This window comes from Physeter macrocephalus, chromosome 11 (assembly GCF_002837175.3).
Source record: "Physeter macrocephalus isolate SW-GA chromosome 11, ASM283717v5, whole genome shotgun sequence".
In the NCBI taxonomy this organism is placed as follows: Eukaryota; Metazoa; Chordata; class Mammalia; order Artiodactyla; family Physeteridae; genus Physeter; species Physeter macrocephalus.
In genome coordinates, this window is record NC_041224.1 from 80,342,749 (window position 1) to 80,367,973 (window position 25,225).

Here is a 25,225-nt window from a genome sequence, read left to right on the forward strand (position 1 = left end):
ATAGTTAGATTTTCCTTTTGAAAAAATCTGTTTCATTAAATATTTATACATTACTTTTAATGTTTGTGTAATATTTGATTCAAATGATTGTATCATGATTTACTATAAGTTCACCCATATTTGAAACCTTAGTTTTGTTTTTTGTTTTCCTAATTTTGACCTGTTATAAACAACACTATGGTGGATATATTTCTAGGTATAACATGATGAATCTTCATGATTATTTCCTTAGGACAAATTCTTGGAGAGAGAAATGATGAGAAATGATGAGTGCAAGATGCCTTCGAAAAATATCATACCAAGGTTCATTGCTACAAATGAATAGCTTATGATCATACATATGTGTAATACATATGTACATGTACACATATAAACACATCAACATATAAGCCAATGAGTAGCATATGTATGTTCATACAAGCACATTTTTAATTTTTTAGTACTAAGGAAATTGAATTTTTATAGCTCTCAAATATTTCACTAGGAAAAAGAAAAAAAAATCCTGGCTATTATAACAATAAATATTCCAGGTGAAATTAGTATAGTTTATCAAGTCCCTAATCTCAAATCATTCTGGAGTATTAATTGGAATTGTACTATCTTTATAAATTAACTTGTGGACAATTGGCATTTATATAACATATGATGGTCTCTGTATTAGAGCATTCTGTGTTTCAGCATTTATTAAAATCTTTTAAAGTGTCATTCAGGAAAAGCATTTGTAATTTTATTTAAGTGGATCTTAAGAAGGCTTATTGATACAAGTATTCCTAGACATTTACACTTTTGATTTTATAGTAAATAGATTTCTAAAATATTACAGTCCAACAGGTATTGTTGCTCAATAGGTAAATATTTATTTTCTTATCTTGCCTTTATAACTGACCATTTTACAGGATTCTCTCATTAGGTTCAGTAGTTTTTCTTTTCCAGTTAATTCTCTTGGATTTTCCAGCTAGAAAGTTATTATAAATGGTAATAACTGCTTTCTTATTCCATGTGTATATTTATTTTTTTCTTGTCATGTTGCATTTGTTAGTATTTTAAGAACAATAATACAAATAACAGTAACAGTTGGAATTTCTTTTCCTGATATTAATGGGAATGTCTGTAGTGCTTTACAGTTGGGCATAATATGGGCTACTTATTTTATTTTAGCAAAATATTATCATACTAAAGAAATATCACTTGATCAACATAATTTTTGAAAGTTTTATGCAAAACATATGTTGAACTCTATCAAATGCCTTTTGGCAGATTTTGAAACGAATAGATGGTGTTTCCTTTTAGATATATTGATGATATAACATATTAATTGATTTCTTTACATTGAATGCTTCTCATATTTACACAATAAACCCTAATTTATCATGGAATATCATGGAAACCTATAAATAATATACTGCAGTACTAGTATTCTTTAATTATATAACATTGATTTCCATTTAGTGTGAGAGTAATTTGTTTTGGTACTGGGAATTGTCACCTCATGATAATAACTATAAAGCTTTCTATATATTTCTAATCTTTGGAAAGTAACATAATAAGTATCTATTTCTCAAGCTGTGAAAGACTTATATGTAATACTATCTAGGCTTTATACCTTTGTTGGACATACAGTAGACATTAGATGCTGTATTTTGACAAACTTTAAAGTTTCTTCCTAAGTTTTTAGTCAAAACGTTTTCTGTCTATTCTCAAGTAAATTTGTGTATTTTAGTTTCCTTGTAGAAAAATCATTTATGTTACCAAAATGTTCAAATTTGTCACCACTGAGTTGAAATAACATTTTCTTATAAAATGGTCTATTGATTCCTTTCATATATACAACATTTACCAAATAATTTATGTGGGTTTTCTGTCTTGCTTCTCAATAATAGAGATCTGTTCAAGAAACTGTTCTCAGATTTTATTGACCTTTTGAAAGAACCATTTCAGATCAATCCATTTTTACTGCTCTTCTAATTCATTAATGTATGCTTTCATCTTTATTATCTCTTTCTTTCGATTTTATTATTCTTTTTCTTGATTCAGTTTAATCTATGATTATTTATCATTTTTTAAATTTTTTTGTTTAATGAAAGCAAATAACTTGGATTTTTCCCTACCTGTTCAATATGTCCCTCTTACCTACAAACATTTCTTTTAGGCCTGGAGGTTAATATTCTATTTAGACCACCACCCACTGCATTTTTGACATTTTCAGTGAACTGGCTTGATATCACTTCATCCTCTCTACAGTCTGACTTCTTTTACTACATGTAGGGAGAAGGTGAGCTTGAGGGAGATGGCTGTAGGATTATTATAATCACTTTGAACACATAGAGTGTTGGTCAGAATCTCTCATTTCTCCAGTTGTTAAATGTCTTTGGCTTTTAAGCATAAGTAGTAAATACCAGAAATAAAGAACCCAGGTTCTGATACTGTGAAGAAGAGCTTATTTCACCACTTTCTATTCCTTTGACTGGACTCTATCATAGACTGGCTATTCACATTCACAACTACAGCCTTCTTTCTCCCTTTCCAAGAATTAAACCATAAATACAGTTTAAAGCTACTAGCTTCTTAAAATATTTTGAATTATCCAGATCTTCAGTTGACAAATGGCAAGTCCTTTTTTCCCCTCTCTTATCATATAACATTTTTTTAAACCCCTGTAACTACTATAATCAGGCCAGGCCTGGTGGACTTGGTAAGATGGCCATTCTCAGAAGTCAGTTGTAGGGTAAATCTCAAAACAGACAGAAATGTGAATCCAGAGTAATTTATATACTGAACATGAAAGATAGCAGGTATGACTGAGAAGAAAAAAAATAATAAAGCCACATCAGCCATGGAGCAGAATATAGAACATTCCAAACAACCTTTAAATTTATTTTATATTTAAATTAAATGTTATATTTATGTTGGGTTATTTTTTTCTCTGCGTTAAATGCTGTTTAGTTACTTATGAATGAAAAGGGGAAAGCATGTTAACAAAAGAATTATTGGATTGGAAACTATATCTCATCCTAAATTTATTTTTTCCTCATTTGTTGATGACAAGGTTTATACTGTATTTTATTATTTGAAGTATTAATTTTATAGAAAGACTGAGAAAAAAATGTTATTCAGGAAAATGAAAGTACTCAGGAAAAATACAAAGGGTGGTAAGAAGAAATAAGAGTTGGTAAACTGAGTGCAGTTTAGGTGAAAAGAGAGTGGGGGAAGAAGCTATGTCTTAGTGACTTGTGTCAAAACATAGGTAGCTTTTGACCCTTTTTCAGAGCTCAAAGCCCCCTGTCTGAGCAGGTGTGGAACCTGCAACACAGGTAAAGTTCTCCTGGACTTTATTTTTTTTTTCCAGCTTATGACAAATTCCCAGGGCAGATACCAACTTATACCATAATTTCCACATTATTGTTCAGTTTGGGACCTTGGAAGCCTGAACTATCTTAAGAGTTTTTGAAATGGTAAGGATTAATGATATCTACCTTAAAACATTCAGGTGACTATAAACATGGAGGCTTCACCCTTAACTCAAACAGATTTGTAGCTCCTAAAAATACATTTGGTCAGTTCTGAGTCACTCATAACACCTATCGTGGTCTCTCCTTTATGCCTTATCAAAAATCACCTATTGCCTGGGAGAATAGAAATGGAAAAGACCCTCACCCTCATTAAGCTTTCTTATTCATTTCTCTGTTGTCTGTACCTACTCCACTAGAATAATTTTCTTAAGAGAGCCGATTCAGTTTCTCATCCCCAGCTTATCCCCAGTGCCTGAATCAATGTCTGTCATATAGTAAGGAATCAACAAATATGTGTTGAACAAATAATGAATGGAGTCATGGGCTACAGTACAATATTTTTTGTACAAACAGGCTGATTGCCAGAAAGGCAAAGTGTGTTTGTCCTAAATAAAACATCATAGAGTTTTGAAAATGACATTTCAATTTTTTAGTTACTCTTTAACTGTCCTATTTATTTTTTTTGTTTTAGTTTAACACATCCTGTATCTTCAATGATAGGCCTGGTGAGGGCAAGGATATTTGGCTTCTATAATTACTTATTTCTCTTCCCAAGGAGCCCTGGAGTTCTGTCATATGAACTAGTACACCAACCCACTATAGAGTAGAATGAATTTAGTTGTTTTTTCTACTTGTCATGAAGTAACCATTCCAAACTACCTCATTGGATTTACATTGAATATGGGCAAAATATTTGATCAAATCAGTTAATTCCTATATGAGTAATTGGGGGTATTTAACCAGAAGAAGAGATGAATACAGAGGAGGCACAAATATCATCTTCAAGTACCTGAAAGTCTGCCTTGTCATTTAGAAGAAAGTGTGGAATGTGACCTTGTTCAGTGTTGCACATATTATATTGTCCCTTCCTATGACTCTTCCAGACAAGAAAGGGAGCAGGAATGGGCTCAGTATCATCAGTAACCTGCAATCAAATGGAACTGCCAAATCTAACAGTTCTCCAGATGTACAAAGTTTTCCAAAAGTGGAGCAATACAAGGAGAGGCTAAGTTGCTGTATGAATTTACATCAAAGTAGTAAGAATGACTTCTTCACTATGTGAGAAAAGAAATGACCCAGGTGTTCCTTTATTTGGATTCCAACTCTAAATTCCCAGGAATGTTGACTGAATGAGTACCTAAAATATATTTTTCATTCCCCAAGAGGTTAAGTAAGTCTATGAAAAGTATAAAACTTGCAACATGTCTTAAGGAGGTTGCAATCAGATGGAGGAATCCAGTATTAAGTGTAAGAATGCAATGCAGGAGTTAAACGAAGGGACTTCAGAGTGTAGGGTTGTTTAGTACCATAATTTCCCATAGCAATAAAATTGAGGGCAGGTGAGTGGTTTCTCTGGGCTGGCAGAATGTTCTCTGTTACATCAGTCCATGTATTCCTATTTGAGGGGCTCTGAGATGGGCTTTGAAAAGTCAGGAATGTGGATCCTGGAATGTGAGTTCAACAATTGGTTGCTGTTGAACCCAATTTGTGGGCCTGAGGCACAATGAAGCCAAACAAACTGAAAGGTTGGAGTTTGGAGCAACGAAAGTTTTATTGCAAGGACCAAGCAGGGAAAATGGGCAGCTTGTGCTCAAAAGGGCCAAACTCCTTTTTCAGGGAAGAATTTTTAAAAGTAAAATTTGGGATGAGGGCTGCAGCATGTGTGACTTTCTTTTGATTGCTTGGTGGTGCAGTAACAGGGTGATGTCTCCAATATCTCAACCTTCTGCTTCCAACCAGTCTGGGGTCTGTGTTCTTTTGGTTAGCATATAGTCACTATCCTCCACCTGGGTGAAGGTCTTAGTTTCCATAGAACAACTCAAAGATATGAATAAGATTGTTATTTATATTACTTCAGGATGAACTAGGAGGACTGTGACTCTGTTGTCCTACTAATTGCTTGAATCTGATCTTTGGAACTTGAGGAGGTCCTAGGAGACCAAAGACTTTTTTTTTCCTACAAGTAAGAAAAAGGGGACATGGAGGGGCTTTTTTAACTGGGAGGTCCCCCCAGGGTCCTGCTCAGTTTCCTGGTCACCTAAAGACCTTGGTTGCAAAGGGTCTTACAGGGATGGGTCTGAAAATCCTCAGAAAGAAATGGATGGATATTTGAGAACTTAATTAGACATTCTCAGTTTTGAGTACTTTTACAGTTTTGTAACTTTGCTCACTCCTGGGCTTAAATGGAGAGAAAGATATGTCACCAAGGTGAGCATTGAAATTTATAAGCAATCTCTTCTCAATTTATAGTTGCTTCTTGTTTAATATATAGTTTATTTCACTCCTAACATCTGCCCTGTGAGGAAGATATCATTATTTCCATTTTACAGATAAGGGAATTAAATATGAATATTCTTAGTATAAAGCTCTTACCCCGATTTAAAATCCAACTAAAACAACTGGACTGTGAATGGAGTTTGGTGGTAAAATTTGAGATTGGGAAATTACACCAATATGTTAAGGTGGAGGGGTACACATGTGACTCTTCAGAATTATCTATTCTCTATAGATATATTCTACTTTCTATATATAAATAGATACATGCTACTATCATCTTGCAGGCAGTTGAGTAAACCCTGTGGTAGAAATCCTCTAGAATAGCTTCCAATGCCTCTTCTTCATAGTATTCATGCTCTTGTATCATCCTTTCCCTTTAAGTCCTTTAAGTAAGTTTGAATCTACTAATTCTTTCCTTACGAGTAGAATACAGCGAAAGTGATGTGCTGTCACTTCTAAGTTAGATCACAATAGCACAGTGACTTTTGTCTTGTCCTCTCTGGCTCTTTCTCTCAGAGCCCTTGCTCCAAGAGTCAGTGAAGACTTGAGGTCTGTCAACAGCCATTTGAGTGAGCTTGTAAGCAGATCCTTCTTCATTGAGCCTTATGATGACTACATGCCAGGCCTACATCTTGATGGCAACCTTGTGAGGGGCCCTGAATCAGAGGTACCCAGCTAAGACTGATCCAGACTCCTGACCATGGAATTTATGAGATGATAAATGATGACTGCTTTAAGCGGATGCATTTTGACATATTCATTACACAGAAAGAAATAATGAATACACCAATCATATTAAAAGTGAGATGTCTTTGGGACCTAGAAAAATTTAGGAAGATTTTGGGAAGAAGAGAGGTAGTTTGAATTATAAAGACTTGAATAATAGAAAGGCTTGGATCGGTGTAGAAAATGTCATAAATATACAAAGACACTCAGGCTAATTGACCCTGCTGTAGCTTAGCAGGGAAGGAGATGTTGGGCAACAAACATGGAGTAAAAGTTGATGCACTGGAAAATAATAAAACTTAAAATGGCTACTTGTCTACTTACGGCAGTTGTTCCTAAATTTGTCAACTACGAGGATGCTTTCTTCTTCTTCACTATAGGAACCATATAAAACCAACCTTGTCACACTCTCACTTAAAACCTTTTCATGATGCCCTATTGCCCATGCAAAAATCCCTAACCCTCCTGTGCATCACGTTAGTCCCTCCATCACAGAGCCCCTGCCTGCCTCTTCAGATGCATCTCTTACCAACCTCGCCCTCAAACTTCCTGCTCCGAGCTCTCTAAGTGCATCAAAGTCTTTAACATCTCTTGCCCTTGTAGACATGATCTTGCTTTCCTGGAAAGTTCTTCACCACCTTCTTCAAAAGTTAACTACTCACTGCCTTTTACGATTTTGTTGAAGCATCCCACCAGCCAGGAAGTCTTTCCTTTCTGTGTGACCCATGAGGAACAGTTGTAAATGACAATTGTAGAATATACCATGTTGTAATGACATCATCTTTTCATAGGTCTTTCTTCCAGCCCTTTCTCCCCATAGGCACTGAACAGAATTGCCCCCTCATTTTAAATATTTTACCAAGAAACCTGTTTTTATCATTTTCCTTTTTACTTAACCAGAAGCTTATATAGCTGCCCACTAGAGCTTAAGATCAGGATGAGTTAAGATCACGATACATTAAGATATACTGAATCTGTATCATCCATATCAAAAGCAGATTATTTCAACATTCCTGTAACTTTATAGAAATGAAGGTAGGGTTTCTGTTTGTCTCTTTAAAATGTTTCAGTAGCTCAAAGACCCCCACTGGTGCTCTTGGGACCTATGGGGCTCTTTGCAGGACCCTCTGATTTCTAGTTTTCCTCCCAGAATCTGTTGACCTTCTGTAAATTAGAAAGACAAAATAAAATTTAAAAACCCATACGTAGGCTTCTTTTATATATGTCTCTTGAGTGAGTTCTCAGAAGTGCTGTAGCAGTGTTTTTCAACATATCAAAGCCTCTGCGGTATGGTTTGTTGCTGTTGGTTTCAATCAAACACAATTCAAACTACTATATTCATGCACCCCTTACATCTCATGGTTCTTCACATTTTTTATTTAGCAAAAGCTAATATAATATTACAAAAAGAAGATAGTGACCAAAATCTCCCTAAAAGAATGACAGATTTTGAAATCTAAGCGAGAATCAGAGACTGCCTGGTGCAATATCTTAGTTTTTATAGTGGTTAATAGCAATAATCTCAGTGACCTCATGCTCCAAGCAAGTTCCAGCCCAGGGGTCTCCCCATTATATCACCAATCCCAAACCCCAACCAGCATTTGGTCTACATGAAAAATGGAAATGATGTGGGAACTGAGACAAATCAATAATTTTCTATTTTTTAAGCAAAAGCAAATTGTCTCAATTTTGCTTCAACTTTCTAAATATTTGGGACCAATAATATTTCCATTTTTAACAATGCAAATTTTAGGCCTAAGCCTGACTTCCTTTTGTCTGTATGAAGAGCCTACATACCAGATTTGGGGGTCAAGAAATGTGTAGCATTTGTATGGTGGTGTGCTGGCTCACGTTTTCTCTGAGATCCTGCCTTCAGTTTTACATATTCCTTTTGTGTGTGAAATCATGGAGCACACCACAGCCTGCAGTTAAGCTGACTGACAGAACATAAATTGAATCAGTTCCTGGGAGCAAGGATTCAATGCTGGAAACATCCAGCGCATTCTGCTAGCAAGCCTTGTGCTATACATGCCTCAAGGGGATTTCCCCAGGATGTTTCTTTATAAGAGAAACATTTATAAAAACTACCCACTGTGCAAATCTGACATCAGTTAGTGGTTTCCATACAACTTGTAGGAGCATTGCACAATTCTGTGAAGAGAAAGCAGTGATGATCCCACAAAGAGACCTCCTGAGGGAAATAGGGGCCTGAACATTCAGGAGGAAAACCCAAGCCTGTTGGATACGAAGACACTGGGGTTCTGATTCTTCCTTTGCCTTCTTGCTCTACTTGAAAAAATCAGACCATGTGTCAAGATTCTGTGTCCACGGAACCTTATTTTTCAAGGGTTCAAGAAGAAAACAAACAAACAAAAATATATTTTTCATTCCCCAAGAGGTTAGGCAAGTCTATGAAAAGTGTAAAACTTGCAACATGTCTTAAGGAGGTTGCAATCTGATGGAGAAATCCAGTATTAAGTGTAAGAATGCAATGCAGGAGTTAAACAACGGGACTTCAGAGTGTAGGGCTGTTTAGTACCATAATTTTCCATAGCAATAAAATTGAGGGCAGGTGAGTGTTTCTAATCAGTTTGGGCTGCTATAGCAAATTACCATAGACTGGGTGGAATGAAGCATTTATTTGTCATAGATCTGGAGGCCGGAAGTCTGAGATCAATGTGCTGGCAAATACATTATCTGTTGAGAACCCAGTTATTGGTTTGCAGATGGCCATCTTCTTGCTATATCTTCAGACAGTGAAGAGCAAGAGAGAGGGCTAGCTCTCTTCCTCTTCTTATAAGGACCCTAATCCCAGTGAGACTCCACCCTCTTGACCTAATTTCCTCCCAGATGCTCCACCTCCCAATTTCATCGTTGTAGGGCTCCGATTTCAACATATGAATTTTGAGGAAGCACAAACATGCAGCCTCTAACGTGTCCCCTTAATCACCACAGTCTCTTCTTCCTTCCACAGTAATTGAGTTGGAGCTAAGCACATAGCCAAAACTACATTCCCAGCTACCTTCTCAGCTAGAGAAAGTCAAAATCTAAGTTCTCCCCAGTGGAGTGAGAGGACAAGTGATGTGTGTGTGTGTCTTCAGATGTAAGCCGTATGATTGAGGGTGTGGCTTCTCCCCACTTTCTTCTCTCTCTTCACCTGCTGGAACCCAGACAGGGTAGAACTATGCAGATATTAGGGAGGTCTCCAGATGACCACGTGGAGCAGAACACCTACCAGCTGAAACACTCACTTAGGTCTGTCATGAACAAGAGAAATATATCACTAGATACTATATTTTGTGAAAAATGATAACCACTTTGCCATTTCCTAATGAATGGAGGAGTGCACTAACATTTATATTGTACACCTATACCAATTAGGTGCTTCACTGATTTGACTGAAAACTTCTTATAACAATTCTGCAAGGTTGATGTGATTATTCTTATTTTACAGATAAAGAAAATGAGTCTAAAGAGCAGTTAACTGACTTGACGAAGGTTGCACAGAAGACAGTAAAATGTCTTGGTGAGGAGTGGAATCTTGAGTCTCTTGACAAAGCCTGCCTATGTCACTCATTAGAATGTAACCATTAATCTTACAAAGCCTCATTTTCTTCTTCTGTAGAATAAGGATAATGATAGAACCTGTCTCATAGGGTTCTTGGGAGGGTTAAATGATATAATACACCTAAGGTGCCTGGAATATAGTTAGAGCTCCATAGGTGCTGGTATCTTTTTTCCAGTGCTAGTAAGTGGTTGTGAAAAATTCAAATGCAAATCTCTGAAGCTCCAAATCTCATAATCGTGTCACCCAAAGAGCAAGCTCTGGTGTTTAGATCTTGTTCTCCTCTGTGCTGCCTGTTTCACGCCTTTGGAGTATGTCTTCCCCGTCTTTCCACACCTGTGGATGCTCTAATTCTAGCTTTAAGGCCATGGGCAGATATTATATCTGCCACTGAAACTAACAGTGGTCATAAAGAAAATTCAGTTTCTTGCCATTAGAATGATTTTCCTCCATATCCAGGGAAAATATTTCATCCATTTAATACACAATGTAGTTACATAGGTCTTCCAGTCAAAATACTCCAACATGTATATTTTAAAAAATAGTTAAGATATCATACTTTCCCTTACAGGACTTTAGAGCTAAATGTGCAGCAGTATTTTGTCTGTTCTTTTTTGTGTGTATGTCCTGAGGTTATTTCTCTTTCTTCCTAAGTATTCATGTACTGGCTCTGCCGGTCCCTTTCCTGCAAGCACACAAATGTGGCCATGTAAAGACCTGCATATGAAATAATTCACGTCCCAAAACATAGATGCCCTTGACTGATATCAGTCTCCAGTTTGGTCTGTAGTCCTTTACCTTCCTAACAGAATGTTTATCATCATAAGTAAAAAAAAATTATGAAGCCTTCTCATATTTCTCTAGAAGAGCCCCATACAACAGAACTTTCTGCAGTGATGGAAATCCTTTATATCCGGACTGACCAATAGGGTAGCCAACAGCCACATATATCTTGGGGCTTGAGCCACATTGAGTACTTGAGGTGTGGCTAGTGGGACTGAGAAATTGAATTTTTAATTACTGCATATTTAATTTTAATTAATTGAAATGTAAATGGCAACATGTAGCTGGTGGCTACTGTATTCACAACGCATTTCTGAAGTCTGGTTGAGCAATGTCCAATAGATATGTAATATAAGTCACATATGTACTTTTTTTTTTCTTTTTTTTTGGAGTATAACTGTTTTACAATGGTTAGTTTCTGCTTTACAACAAAGTGAATCAGTTATACATATACATATGTTCACATATGTACTTTTAAATTTTCTACTAGGCACATTAAAAAGTTAAAAAAAAGATTCAGGTGAAAGTTATTTTAACAATATATTTTGTTCTTATATCACCATGTAATCTTGTAAAATAAAATAAACAAGTACTTGACATTAAACTTTTGATGATGAAGTATTTAACACTTTTTTCATTATGTTGAGTGTATGGAAATAACTTTGTATATTTTACACTCTGTATATCTCAATTCAAACTAGACAGATTTCAAGTGCTCACCAGACACATGTGGCTGATGGTTACTATATTGGATACAGCAGCCCTATCCCATTAAAATGTATACTTTTTAGTGGTAGAAGTGTGCCTTTTTCATCAATAAATCCCTTGCTCGCAACACCATGCTGGCCCATAACATCTTTAATAAATATGTGTTTACTGACTCGCATCCACAGTGATCAATTCTCACTCTGGATTTACAGGTAAACCAAAGAATGCTTGCAATAATATATTAAGCTCTTCTACTAGCTCTCCTATTTAGAGTTAAATGTTTATTTTTACAACTACCTAACAAGAGCTATGAGTTTCCATGTGTATCATCAAGTGTAATGTTTTAGAGCAGGGATCAGCAAACTTTTACTGTAAAGGGCCAAATAGTAAAGATTTTAAATTTTGCAAGCCATACAGGCACTGTGGGCAACCACTCACCTCTGCTGCTCTAAGGTAAATGCAGCTATAAATGATAGGTAAATGAATGAGTGTGGCTGGGTTCCTATAAAACTTTATTTACAAAATCAAGTAGTGGTCAGGATTTGGCTCTGAGGGCTGTATTTTGCCAATCTCTGCTTCAGAGTAAGGTCTGTATTTTAAATTTATTTTGTACCTCACACTTCTCCTATAGTACTACATAAACTAGAGGCACTTAATATATAAATGTTTAGTAAATGTGAGAAGAAAATACTCTGCTTATGCATAAAACCATTAACTCATATAGTAATTTATTCTTTCACGAAACGTGTATTGCCTATTTAAATTGCTGCGTCCTCACTTTTGCAACATGCTAGACATGTAGTGAGTGATTAACAAATGTTTAATATCTAAAAAATAGATTAAATGGTCTGCTAAGGGCTGAAACGAGCCAGGAAAACTTCAAAGAGGTGGTGACATTTATACTGAGCATTAAAAAAACTGACACACACTCCTCAGTCAGGTGAGCAAGGTCAACATAAATCATAAATCATGTCGATAAATCATGTATCATGTCAATAGTATGTACTCATGATGTGATGAAAGTAGTGCTTTTCGTCTGTGTTTTACCTTTCAATAACTCATAGCTAGGGTTTTATCATGTGAAGAACATCAGATAGCTTTCAGTATAGGGGGATCTTAGAAAATATCTGACCAGTACTCCTCAAAATGTCAGGGTCATCAAAAGTGAGAAAAGTCTGAAAGGCTGTCACCCTTAAGATATGCCTAAGGAGACATGACAACCTAATGTAATGTGGTGTCCTGGGTGGAATCCTGGGACAGAAAAGGAACATTATGAAAAAGTAAGGAAATTGGAATGAAGTATGAACTTTAGTTAGTAAGAAGATACCAATATTGTTTCATTAATTGTGACAAATGTACCATACTAATTAATGTAAGATGTTAATATTAAGGGAAATTGGGTGTGGGATATATGGAAAGAGTCCGTACTGTCTGCTTAATTTTTCTGTAAGTATAAAAGTGTTCTGAAAGTAGAGTCTATTTAAAAATAAATAAATAAAGAGCAGATACATCCTCCCAGCTAGCAGGACTGGAGTGCTAACTGCATTTAAAATGCCACAAAAAAAAAAAAAAATAGGGTTCACCAGAAAGAAGAAAAGGGCACATCATTGTAGTTAGCATGAACACCATGTACAGAGAAATGGTGACTTGGTGTATTCTGTGCCTTGCACTTCTTGTAACAGCCAGGGAGAAGCATGGGATGTGTTGAGGTGGAGTGGGGTAAACATGACAAAATTTATTTTTTAAAACTGTAGGGTAGTGGTCAGATTAGGAACAGAGGCAATTTTCAGGGGACATTGAAATGGTAATAGGGGTTGAGTGTATTTCTTTTTGCAGTAAGGTAACATTTGTAGCATTAATCTCTTTTTCCCTATTTAAAACTAATAAAATCTATTTATTAGGTATTGAAACAATTGTATTAGTATCCTGTGGCTTTTGTAACAAATTACCACAAAAAAATGTTGGCTTATAAACAACAAGAATTTATCTCTTTCTTTTCACTATTTAAAACTACCTTCTAGGCTGAGTCATTTTCTACCAGCAGAGAGAGTTCCAGAAGAACTAAGATCGATTTATTCTAATTTTTTTTTCTTTTCTTTTGTTATTCAATTCCTGTTGTGATAATGGTATTGAGGAGTGAAGGCTTTGAGTGTCTAGAACTACGCTAAGGAACTCGGTGTGAAGTTTACACAGTAAACTCTAATATTCTCTGTTAATATCCGCATTGTATAGATGAGTAAACAGAGGCACAAGAGAGATTGAGTTACTAGTCCTAGGCCTAACAGGAAGAATCCAAATCTTTACACAACATGGTACGATTGTTGCCCTAACAAGTATTATTGTGATTAAAAGCGATACTCTTTTGTTTAAGTGAGAGATGATTACGGTTATTACTTTTGCTTTAAAGATTCTCATTACTGGATAAGTGAACCCACATAGACTTGTGAAAAGGAAACATGTCTAAACCAGGATACAGACCTGGTACCCTAGCAGAATATTTTGAAAATATGTCACCCTATGTCACCAGATGGTGCAATGTTCATCTCAGTATTGATGACACTACTACAGAATTTGAAAAAATCTATGTGTAAAAAGCTATTATTAGCTGTCGAAGCAAGTGTATTAGTATCCTGTGGCTTTTGTATCAAATTACTACACAAAAAAAATGTTGGTTTAAAAACAACAGAAATTTATCCCTCAAAATTTTGGAGGCCAGAAGTCTAAAATCAAGGCATTGGCTGGACCACACTTCTACTGAAAGTTCTACAGGAGATTCCTTCCTTGTCTCTTCTAACTTCAGATGGTACCAGATATTCCTTGGTTTGGGGCTGCAAAGATCTAATCTTTGCTTCCATCTTCATATGGTCCTTTTCTCTCTGTATCTGTTTCTGGTGTGTCTCTTTTAAGGAATCTTGTCATTGGATGTAGGTCTCATCCATATAATCTAGGATGAGCTCATCTCCAGGATCTTTAACTTAATTACATCTGCAGAGATTATTTTTCCAAAAAAGGTCACATTCACAGGTTCCAGGAAATGAAATGTACCTTTCTGGGGCCATTATTTAAACTAATTCATCTAAAAAAAATCATCCAAGATTCTATGAATTCCATTTTAAAAAAAACTATCAGTGGGGAAAACATCTACCCTCTTTACACCATGTGGCAATAGACACCACCATTCATGCTGTAGTCCCTGCCTGACTCATGACTGCATTGTGCACAAGGATATTGGTCACAATTTTAGGATGACTTTCCCATGCTTTATGCTATTATCAGGCTAGAAAGTAAGCTAGTGATTGGAATCAGAATGCAGGGCTTTTGAGATTTTCCACCTCACCAGTAATTCTGACCTGAAATGTTCAGATACCTAGAGGTCTGGGAAAGCAGCAATAAGAGACCATGGGCTATTTCCTGTATTTTGAAGAGCCTAATTGAAATTGTTCATTTGCTTATAGACAAGATGTGCAGGATAGCCAAAATGTCAATCTCTTCTATTTTGGACTGGAACAGAATGAACTCAATGTAGTAACACTGACTGACCCCGTAGGATTTTTTTTTTTTTTTTTTTTTTTTTTTTTTTTTTGTGGTATGCGGGCCTCCCCATGTGGGATCCTCCCAGACCGGGGTGCGAACCCGGTTCCCCTGCATCGGCAGGCGGACGCGCAACCACTGCGCCACCAGGGAAGCCCCCCCGCCTAGGATTTTAAGTGATGACTAGCCATCATATAGATGTTGTCCTTGTTCATTTCAAAAACAGAAAAGTCTTACAGCCACTATGGAAAACAGTATGGCGGTTTCTCAAAAAAAAACCAAAATATAACTATTGTATGACCCAGGAATTCCACTCCAGGTTATATATCTGAAAAAAAAAAAATGAAAACACTAATTTGGAAAGATACATGCACCCCAATGTTCATAGCAGCATTATTTACAATTGCCAAGATATGGAAGCAACCTAAGTTTCATCAACAGATGAATGGCTAGGGAAGATGCAGTATATATATACAATGGAATACCACTCAGCCATAAGAAAGAATGAAATTTTGCCATTTGCAGCAACATGGATGGACTTGAAGGATATTATGCTAAGTGAAATAAGTCAGATAAAGAAAGAAAAATGCTGTATGTTATCACTGATATGTATAATCTAAAAAGTACAACAAACTAGTGAATATAACAAAAAGGAAGCATGCTCACAGACATAGAGAATAAACTAGTGGTTACTAGTGGGGAGAGGGGAGTGGGGAGGGGCAAGACAGAGGTAGGGGTTTAAGAGGTACAAAGTACTATGTATAAATAAATAAGCTGCAAGAATATATTGTATACCACAGGGGATATAGCCAATATTTTATAATAACTATAGATGAAGTATAACCTTTAAAAATTGTGAATCACTCTGTTATACATCTGTAACTTATATAATATTGTACATTAACTATATATCAATTTTTTTTAAGTTAGAAAAAACAAACAGAAAAGTCTGGTCAGAGTTGTTCAAGATACTCTGCCTACATGTACTCTGTTATGTGCTTTAGCCAAAACTACTGTGTGTTGGGAATGAAAAGTGAAGGAGAGGTCATAGTGATAACTACAATGTTTATTCCTTACTTGTACATCATATTAAAGCAGAGTTTCATGAGCTATCTGAATCAGTGATGCACTTTCACCACCTGCACCTTGTAATTTCAGTAATTGAAGATACCAAGATACACATACCCTAAAGATTGAAGACTTCTACTACAGGACATTTTTTAGTTAGCCTGACTTCCAATTTCTTTGATAAAGATACATTTATTTTATCTTGTAAGCCATTCAGGATAGATAATTAATACCGGGATCTAGTTTGAACATGGAACAGACAAACTGTGGAGACAGGAGTCCGTATATCTGTCTGTTTTACTGGCTATGGAGACAGCAATTCTAAGATCTAAAGCAATGGACTGAGATGGTAATCAGGCTGGTGAGAATAAAAGCTTGGTAGGGACCGTTTTAGTGAGTAATCTCAGCAGCTTTCTGTTGACGCACAGCGCATGATTCAGACCTCATAGCGTGTGAGAGCAGAGACCTTGAATCTCTGACTGTCTCCTTACTCTGACAACAGGGATTTTATCAGAGGTCTATGTAAGCCTGGGACTTTGGATATGTATCATATACATTCCATCTGAACAGTTACTATCATCTTCTATCCCTGAGCTTATAATGGTTATGCAATTTCCCCAGAATGTTGGGTACTTTACCTTCAACTCTGGTGTGGAAGTTTTCCATACTGAGGCGATAAGAACAGTATGGCTCTTTATGACATCTCTCTCATAAATATGCATTTGAAAGCACTGCAAGGTAGCATGGGTCTGTGGTTAAAAATGAGGTGTCTGATCGCAGTTGTGACTTCTGGCCTGAAGTTGCTGAAAGATTTGGTGATTGTCCAGTTAATTTGATCAATGCTGACAGCATAGTCATCCCACTCCAATGCAAAACATGTCTGCTTCACTTCACATTTTTTAATAACATGTTATTAAGATATACTTCCATACCATACAGTTTACTAATTTAATATATACTCTCCAGCATTTTATAAAGATTTTTTTTATGTGGACCATTTTTAAAGTCTTTATTGAATTTGTTAAAATATTGCTTCTGTTTTATGTTTTGGTTTTTTGGCTGTGAGGCATGCGGGATCTTAGCTCCCCAGCCCGGGATCGAACCTGCACCCCTTGCATTGGAAGGTGGATTCTTATCCAGGGAAGTCTCTCTCCAGTGTTTTTTAGAATATTCAAAAAGTTGCATATAGATCAGCCCTATCTAAGTTCAGAACATTTTCATCATTCCAAAAAGAAACTCCATAAACATTAACAATCACTCCTCATTCACCCCCACCCCCGTCCCCATCCCCTGGCAACCACTGATATAATAATTTCTGTCCCTATGGATTTGCTGCATTGAGTGTATGTGGAATCACTTAATATGTGATCTTTTGTGTCTGGCTTCTTTCACATAACATGGTATTTTCAAGGTTCATCTATGTTGTAGCACATATCCAGAGCTTCATTCCTTTTTATGACTAACATTCCATCGTCTGTATTTACTGAATTTTGTTTATCCTTTCATCAGTTGATAGACATTGGGGTTATTTCCACTTTGGAGCTATTATTAATAATGTTTTATATTTTATCATTATTATTAATAGCAATTATTATTTATTATTAATATACTTTTGTACAATTTGTTATGTGAACATATGTTTTCATATCTCTTGGGAGTACACCTAGGAGTGGAATTTCTGGGTTATATGGTAACTAAGTTTAATATTTTGAGGAACTGGCAAACTGATTTCCAACATAGTTTCATAATTTTGCCTTCCCACCAACAATGGATATTTCAGTTTCTTCATACCCTTGCCGAAACTTGTTATTGCCCGTCGTTTCTATTATGGTCATAATAGTGTGTGTGAAATGGTATTTTATTGTGGTTTTGATTTACATTTCCTTAATGACTAATGACATTGAGCATTTTAATTACTTACTAGCAATTTTTATATCTTCTTTTGGGAAATGTCATTTTAGAACTTTTGCACGTTTTCATTGGGTTTAAGAGTTGTAATAGTTTTTTATTCAGAAAAGAGTTCTTTATCAGATACATGGTTTGCTAGCACCATGATTTTCTAACATAAATGAATTCGCTTTTCACTTATTTGATGGTGCTCTTTGAAGCACATTTTTAATTGTGATAAAGTTCAATTTATCTATTTTTTCTTGTAATTTTGCTGTCATATCTAAGAAACTGTTGTCTAATTCAATGTCATGAAGAACTCTGCCTATGTTTTCTTCTCAGAGTTTTATAGTTTTATCATCTACATTTAGAGTGCATTTTTGTATATGGTAGGTGGTAAGGATCCAACTTCATTCTTTTTCATGGAGATATCCACTTGTCACAGCACCATTTGTTGAGAAGATTGTCTTTACCCCATTCAGTTTTCTTGGAACCCTTGTCAAGAAATCAATCCCCCATAAGTGTAAAGACTTATTTCTGGACTCAATTCTATTTCATTCATCTACATGTCTATTCTATGCCTGCACCACATTATTTGATTACTGTAGTTTTGTAGCAAGTTTTGAAATCAGGAAGTGTGAACCCTCCAACTTTGTTATTTTTCAAGATGGTTTTGGCTATTCTCAGTCTCTTGAGTTTCCAAGTGAATTTTGGAATTTTTCAGTTTCTGCAAAGAGCTCAAATGGTATGCTGATAGGGAGTGCATTGATTTTTCAGAACAATTTGAAGAGTAATGACATTTTAACACTATTAAGTGAACATGGGATGTCTTTCCATTTATTTAGATCATCTTCAATTTATTTCAATGATATTTTTCAGTTTTCAGTGTATTAGTGATGCACTTCTTTTTTAAAATTTATTTCTATGTATTTTATTATTTTATGGTCTTGTGGATGGAATTATTTCTTAAATTTATCTTTGAAATTGAATTTTTTATATTGTTCATATCCTGCAATAGTGTTTAACTCATTTATCACCTGCAATAGTTTTGTGGTGAGTTTGGTAGGATTTTATATACAAGATCATATCATCTGCAAATAGTGGTAGTTTTATATCTTCCTTTCCAATCTGGATGTCCTATTTCACTTTCTTGTCTAATTTTCCTATCTAGAATCTCCAGTACAGTGTTGAATAGAAGACATGAGAGTGAAATTCGTGTCTTGTTTTGATCTTAAGGGAACGCATGCAGTCTATTACCATTAAATATCAAGTTAATTGTGGATTTTCCATTGCTGCTCTTTGTAAGGTTAAGCAAGTTCCATTCTACTCCTAGGTTTGTTATGTGTTTTATCATGAAAATGTGTTGAATATTATAAATTTTTTTCTGCATCTTTTGAGCTAATTATGTGAATTTTGTCCGTTATTCTATAATATGGAATGTATTAATCGACTTTAGTATGTTGAACCAGCCTTGAATTTCTGTAGCATATTCCATTTTGTTATGGTGTTTAAATCTTTATATATGCTGTGGGTAACAGTGGCCTTATAGAATGAGTTGGGAATTGTTTCCTCATCTGTATTTTCTTTGGAAAGGTTTGTGAATGATTGTTGTTAATTCTTTTTTTAAATATTTGGTAGAATTCACTATTCAGTAGAATCTATGTGGGTGGGCTTTTCTTAGTGGAAAGAATTTTTGTTACTAATTCACTGTCTTTACTTGTTATAGGTTTAATTTATGTCTTCTATTTCTTCTTAAAGCAGCTTTAGTAGTTTGTATCTTTCTAGGAATTTTTTCATTTCTTCTAGATTTTGAGTTTGATGGCATATAATAGTTCATAATATTCTCTTATGTTTTACTTTCTATATATGTCTTAGGTGATATCCTTCTTTTATTCCTAATTGGAATTTTCTTTCTTTCTTAGTTAGGCTAGGTAATGGTTTGTCAATTCTGTTGATCTTTGCAAGAACCAACTTTTTATTTTGTTGATTTTCCTTACAGTTTTTCTTCTTTATTTTTCATTAATTTCTGCACTAATCTGTATTATTTCCTTCCTTCTGCTTGTTTTAGGTTTAATATTCTTTCCTTTTACTATTTTTTTCCCTAGTGGAAGGTTATTAATCTAAGTTCTTTTTTAATATAAGTGTTTACAGCTGTACATTTTCTTCTAATGACTGCTTTAGCTATGTCTCATAAGTTTTGTGTTACCATTTTAATTCAGTTCAAAGTATTTTGTAATTTCCCCTTGAATTATAGGGGAAATTACAAAGAAGAATCCCACTGATTCTTCTTTGCCCATTAGTTACTTAGGAACATGTTTAATTTCCACATATTTCTAAATTACAAAGAGATTGCTCCAATGAGCTCCATTCCTACTCCCCTCATCTCCACTGTATGGACATACAAATTACAAATGTATACACTATAAACATATCAACACAGTTTTATAAGGATTGCTTTATGCAGTTTTTAAAAATCAGAGAGGATTAGAAAAGTGTTACAAATGAAAATACACTGATACTGTCTTTTATATTTACCTATGTATTTACCTCAACCAGTGTTCTTTATTTCTTCATGTGGATTTAAGTTACTGTTTAATATTCTTTTATTTCAGCTTGAAGTTAAATGTTTTATTATTTCTTGTGCAGCAGACATGCTATCCATGAATTCTCTGATTTTATTTACTTGAGAATGTCTTAATTTCTCCCTCATTTTTCAAGGTTAATTTTGCCAGATGTAGAATTCTTAGTTGACAATCTTCTATTTCAGCACTTTAAACATGCCATCCCACTGCCTTCTGACCTTCCTGATCCCTAATGAAAAGTCAGATGTTATCTTACTAAAGATAGCTTGCAGATGATAAGTTGCTTTTCTCTTGTTACTTCCGCATTCTTTCATTATCTTGGTTTTCAGCAATTTGACTAAGATGTCTCTAAACCTGGATCTCCTTGTGTTGATTCTACATAGAATTTATTGAGCTACTTAGATTACAGTATAATACTTTTTGGTCAAATTTGGGAAGTTTGAGACCCTTCCATCTTCAGATAGTCTTTCTACACCTTTCTCTCTCTCCAGTCCTTTTGGGGTCTACATTAGCCATATGTTGGTATGCTTGATGGTGTCCCATAAGAACAAAAGGCCCTGTTGTTTTTATTTATTCCTTTTTCATTTTCTTTCTCAGACTGGATAATCTCAATTGACCTTTTTTCATGATAACTGATTCTTCCTTCTGTCAGTGTAATGCCTTGTTGAGCCCCTCTAGTGAATGTATTATATTAGTTGTTTTACTTTCCAACTGTAGAATTTCTCCTTGGTTCATTTTATGTTTTGTTTTATTTTGTTTTTTAATAAAGTTAAACAGTAAAACAAAAATTCACAAGCTTTCCTGTCCACCCCCCACCTCCCTCCCTTACCCGCAGTCTTCAGTGCTGGCTCCCTTTCCTTCACCCCCCTCACAAAGACACTGGGTATCCAACTGAGAATGAAAAAGCTCTAAGTACGTGGATCATGATGAAGGGAGGAGGTGAACTGTGTCCACACTGGAAGTTAAATTGAGCAAGTCTGCATTTTCTGGGTTCTGGATGGTTTCCTTTCATTAGCCAAATTGAAAAAAGAAATTCCCTGGACCAGATGCTTCAAAGCTGAAGCCCCCAGGACCGCCAAAGAATGCCTTGAAGATATTGTTTGCATCAAAATCACCCATAATCATGCCCTCTTCAACCAGGTCTTGTTCGCTGTCATAGCGAGTCTTTTTCTTGGGATCAGAGAGAATGGAAAAGCTTCTCTGACTTCCTTGAACTTTTTCGCCTCCTCCTTCTGAACTTCAGCAATGGCTCCACTGTGCCAATCTGGATGGTGCATCAAGGCCCGTTTCCGAGAGGCATTCTTGTCTACTCCAAGAATCTTGTAGTAATCTTTCCTCTTACTCTTCTTCAGTTCCAGCTGTGCATTTTTTAGGAGCTATTTGTGTTCTTTTGTTTTCTCCGTCTGATATACGTTTTCATAGTCCTGTACTGCTTCTTCACAGTGTTCTGTGTCCATGTAACACTGACCTCTTCTCAAGTAGGCTTTGATATAAGTGTCATCAAGCTTCACTGCATTTGTGCAGTCTTCTACTGCATCATCTAGTTTCCTAAGCTTGGAATTAACCATACCCCAATGACAGTAGAGTTTAGCATTTGTTTTTATATTATTGGGGTCTATCCCCAGGGCTTCTGTGTACAGTTCACATGCTAGCTTGTAATTTCCTTCTTTAAATGCTTTATTCCAATCTTCTTTCTTTTCTTTAAGTGCATTGGCATTTCTGCAAGTGACACAGGCCTTCTCATGGTCAGGAGCCATCCTGAGAGCTTGGACAAAAAACTGAACCACCTTCTCAGTACAATCTTCATAAATCAAGGCAAAGACCTCGTACATACAGAACATCAGCATTGGTGGAATCCATTCGTAAAATGTCACTGACCACACACTGTGCTTCTGGATAATGACCCAGCATTGCTAAACATTCTGCTTTGAGGATTTTGAAGTGATGGCAGGCAGGGGCATATTCTAGGGCACGGTCCATGCAAAAAACACAACCTTCCAAAAATCCCGCTTCTCAAAATCCGTTTCTGCTATTTTCTCATATTCTATGACTGCATTGGCATTCTTGAACTCCTGTTGTGCCTGAGCATTTTTGTGACCCAGTTCTAGGGCTCTCTGGAAACTACGACATGCCACCATGGCATTTCCTAAAGATAGGTGACATTTGTCCTCTCGTAGATGTCCCTCACTGACTGCTTTGCATCTCCAAGAGCTTCCCAGAACTTTCCGAGCATCATCAAGGTGGCTGCTCGATTCCCGTAATAGCTAGCATTTTTAGGACACATATCTCTTTGCTTCCTCGTCATATAGCAGCTCTGGTTCGGTCGCCGCCATTACCATATTGCACTCCGGGGCAGCCGCCGTCTTACCTCCGGGACCCTCTACTTGGTTCTTTTTTAAACTTCCTGTCTCTTTACTGATATTCTTTATTTGGTGACACATATTTCTCAGTTTTATATAAGTTTTCCTTTAGTTCTTTGCAAGTATTTATGATAGCTGATTTAAATTCGAGTAAGTTTAACATCTTACTAGAATTCTCAGGGTCAGTTCCTATTGACTGCTTGTTTTTCCCATTGCCTGTGTATGGGTTATACTTGGTTTCTTTGGGTATCTTGTAAGTTTTTATTGATTATCTAGACATTTAGAATAATGTGCTGTGGCACCTTTAGAAATCCAATTCTCTCTCCCACTAGGGTTTGTTGTCATTGTTATTTGTTTTATTGTTATTGTTATTTAGTATTTTTTTGACAATTTCTTTAAAGTGTGTATTATTTGTTATGTGTGGTAATTGATGTGTGCTCAGTTATCCTAGTTGTAAGCTAACAAATAGAGATTTTCTTAAATGTCGTGAACCAGTGAGTCTACCAACCTCTGCTGAGAGGCTCTGTTGAGCATGTCTTTAATGTTTTGACAAGCAGTCTACCTCTCTGTCTTAGCCTTCACTTCCTGATTGTGCAGAGCCTGACAAAGCCCTAAGTTTTACCTCTGACTTGTGTCACTACCTCAGGCAACTGTTATGTTAAACAATTGCTGCTGATTCTTTTCAGCAAATACCATACAGGTTAGGGCTGTTGACAGAGAGTGAGTTCTGAGTTGGGTCAAGTAAAAACAAGCACTGAAACTGGACTTTTCATCATGCCACAAGCAAGTCAAAGGGTGACAGTTCTCTGGGGCTTTTTAGGAAGCTCCAAACTATTCTGGCTCCTCCAGTGGCTGCTAGACTACTTGATTTCACAGTTACTACAGTTGTGAGACTATTGCTTTTCAAAGCTCACATGGAGCTGGAGAGAGAGTGATTGGATTATGGCAAGCTAAAAGACTGAAGGGCTACTGTTTTTACTAAAATTTAGTTGTTTTTCCTTGAATAAACATTTCATGGATTTTGCAAGCCTTTAATTCATTTGCAGTTTATATAGCTTTTATAGGGGAGAGGATTTTCAGAAGTCTTTACTCAGATGTTTGGAAATCAAGCCCCTCTGCTTCACTTTTGATGATCAAAACAAATAGTTCCCATTTGTATAGTATGCTAGTGTTTACAAAGGACCCTCACGTACTACCTCTTTTTCTTTTTAAATCTTGATTTGTGAAATATTTTAAACATAAAAAGTAGGGAAAACAATTTATAGAGTATTCTTATACTCACTATCCAGATTTAACAGATGAAATATTTTGTGATATTTGCTTCATTTTTCTCTTTTTATTTTGAAAGAAAGAAATATGTTGATTATTTTTCCTTCTTACCATCTAAAAAGGTTACTTCTCTTCTGAGGTTCACATTTGTTAATGCTAACCATATTTGCAAACTTTTGTACATGAATGCATAAAAATACATGTGTGTTTATCTATATGTATATACTGTTTTGTGTATTCTTTAAATGATAGCTTACTTTTATACATTTCTTTTTGAAACTAGCATTGCTTTATCATTTTGACATTTATCATGATGATGCATATAAATCTATAGTTTAACAGAATAGCACTTCATTATATTATCAAATATACTCTTTTCAGTCTTATACCGATGACAGTTCAGGACAGTTGTGAGTGGTGTGAGCTCTGAAGCCAGAAATCCTTCGCTCTAATCCCTTTTGGGTTATTTTTATTTGTAACTTAGAGGAAATTTTTTAACTGCAGTGCCTTGATTTACTCATATGGGTATAACAATAGTACCTACCACATAATTTTTAGGATTAAATTACATAGTACAAATGAAAATCTTAAAAGAGTTCTTGGGAAACAGTAAGGCCTTGGCAAGAATTAGTTCCTATTATAAACAATGCTGCAGGAAACACCCTCATACATATCTCATGAAATTTCTGGATAATAAAATATGCAATGTCCAGCTCAAAAGAATGTTACCAAGGTGCATTTCCACTAGCTTTTCCCACATTCTAATCATATATTGATGGAATCAGACAACCAGCCTGGGTCAAGGTATTTGACATGCATATATTCAACAAAAAAATCAGTGTCCAGAATGCACGTTTACTGAAACCTTCTGTTAGTTTATAAGAAAAAATGTTCCCATTAAAAAATGGGAAAATAAGTGTGAATAGAAAATACACTGAAAAAGAAACTCCTATGACCAAT

General features: G+C 35.7%; 1 pseudogene; it reads right to left on the reverse strand.

Annotated features, from left to right (window-relative positions):
* Positions 1 to 21,647: 21,647 nt before the first annotated feature.
* On the reverse strand, positions 21,648 to 22,990 carry LOC102979136 (dnaJ homolog subfamily C member 7-like; annotated as a pseudogene).
* Positions 22,991 to 25,225: the final 2,235 nt, after the last annotated feature.